This window comes from Armigeres subalbatus, unplaced genomic scaffold (genome assembly GCF_024139115.2).
Source record: "Armigeres subalbatus isolate Guangzhou_Male unplaced genomic scaffold, GZ_Asu_2 Contig1848, whole genome shotgun sequence".
NCBI lineage: Eukaryota > Metazoa > Arthropoda > Insecta > Diptera > Culicidae > Armigeres > Armigeres subalbatus.
In genome coordinates this window covers 588-2,849 of record NW_026942670.1, presented here as the reverse complement: position 1 = coordinate 2,849, position 2,262 = coordinate 588, and the positions used below count along the sequence as shown (strand labels likewise).

Here is a 2,262-nt window from a genome sequence, read left to right as displayed (position 1 = left end):
ACTTTTAAACGCAATGGTCGATCGTTATCAAATTCAATAGTGATCAACAAGACCTTGTCCCTGTCGAATGGAACTTGTTGCGAAAAAATCGGGTAAGAATTACTATATAAAAAAGTGGCTAATATTTTTCAGTTTTCGTGTGCACACACACACACATACACACGGACAGACAGACATTTATTCAGTTCGACGAGCTGAGTCGATTGGTATATAACATCATGGGTCTCCGAAACTTCTATAAATAGTTCGATTTTAGAGTGAAATGATAGCCATTCGGTACAACTTTGTTGTACGAGAAAGGCAAAAATGTTACATAATTTAATTGTTTTTTTGTTTCAAGTAATGTAATTTTGATAAAAATTTAGATATCTTAACAACATCCTGCACCATGTTTCTAACAAATGTTGTTATAAAAATTCAATATAACATAATAACATATGTTGATATAATTTTGATATGACCTTCTAGTCCAGATACTTTCAGCAAATTTTGCTTTTTATAGTTTAATAAATCGTAAAGATGAGAAATTTTAACTTCGTTTGATGTGAACCCGTTTTTTTAACATCAGCAGGGAGGTATAGGTATAATTTCGTTTTTAATCTATTTGAATACATGAACAACATCAGGCATCACTTCTATCGTCCTAGAGTTATCTGAAGGATGTGTTATAGGAAGCTCTCCATTACCTCTTCTTTAAGAATCTTTAGAACCATGCTATTCCATAGTTTCTTATTGTTAGGACCACAGTCCGAGGTAATTAAACTTATTCTACATCCTACGGCTTCTACTTTCGAAACAATCTCGTAGACAACATCTTTAAGGGCCCCTTCGAAAATGGTATTACCTGTGAAATGGTATCCCACAACTTGCTTCCACCTACTGCGTATTCCGCCAAGCATGAAAACCAACGCATGACTCCTTCTGGACCGGAAATAGTCATGTCACCGTAAAACTTGCTGTTCGCCATTCAATAGCTTCGTGCTTCTTCTATGGACCTTTTCATCGAACACCAAACCGCAGTCGAGGTCTGCAGGTGCCTAGTGTTTAGCTTCAACTTGAGAAGTTCAATAACGTTGTCCAGGATTCCAGTGTCGAAATTCAAATCTTTCATTATTTTCTGCAACGTTCTTCATGATGGTAAAGGATACTTCTTACGTTCATGTTCGTAGCTTTGTTTTACGAATACAAATTTTGTTTTCAAGCTTTCGGTAATTGTTTCATCACTCCAATGTTTCGCACGTTTTCTGTCATAGAGAAGGGCAACAACTTGATCAGCTTTGAAAACACTTTCAAAACCTTCCACGCTTGGCTGGGTTCCTCGAGCTTTATCTTCTGTTCCTGGACAATGTTTTTTAATCATAGTTTAAACAGATAACTTAATAGTGTCTATGATTAATAGCCTTTTCAGACTACCAGCTTCATCGATGTATAAAGAAAATCTTGATGACAAAGTTCACGGTTTATTTTTTCATCGACAATAATAAGCAATTGCTTGTGATAAGACGAGTTTGTAACATCCCATTTAATTTTACCACTTTATTGCTCCTCTGACAGATGCGTATTTTGACCTCAACAATAAGGTCGTCTTCAGTGTATGGTACTTGACTCGACTCGATTCGAGGTCGAAAAACGTCAAAGGTACAATAAAGTAGTGGAATTAAATGGGATAGTACAAACTCGCCTTATGACAAGTGAAGACATTCTACTTCAAAAGTAAATAATATTTTCTTTTCATATATCACGACAAATACCTCGTGCTATCTGAATTAGGCTATAACGTACTATTAAATTATTTTGGAAAAATATTTATTGTCGCCTTATATGTTATTCAGACTACGAACTTTATTATTAATTGATTGATAGTATCTTGATATGAATCCTCATATATTTTATTCTCGATTAAAATTTAACTATTTTATGGACTATGTGTACGAAATAAATGATTAAATGTGTTTTAATTTACATCTCATAAATTTTTTTGGTCTTTGCACAAACGTCCATGTGTGCATCATATTCTCGCCTCCAATTAATTCCTTCTTCCGCTTTTCAGCTGAAGCTCGAGGTGGTATTGCGTACCTCAACTCGAAACGAGCAAATCATGCAAACTGTCATATGAAAGAGCTGTCGAAAGGAGATACACAATGAGGCCCCTGGTTTTCCGAAGACTGAATAAGATTCTCGTCAGATACTTTGTCATGTTTTCTGCTTCCGGTGCTATCAGTGAGAGGATTCTTTTGCATATGTGTTTGAGATTTCGTTTGG

General features: G+C 35.3%; 1 pseudogene; it reads right to left on the bottom strand.

Annotated features, from left to right (window-relative positions):
• Positions 1 to 600: 600 nt before the first annotated feature.
• On the bottom strand, positions 601 to 1,360 carry LOC134203421 (uncharacterized; annotated as a pseudogene).
• Between the last annotated feature and the right edge of the window lie 902 nt (positions 1,361 to 2,262).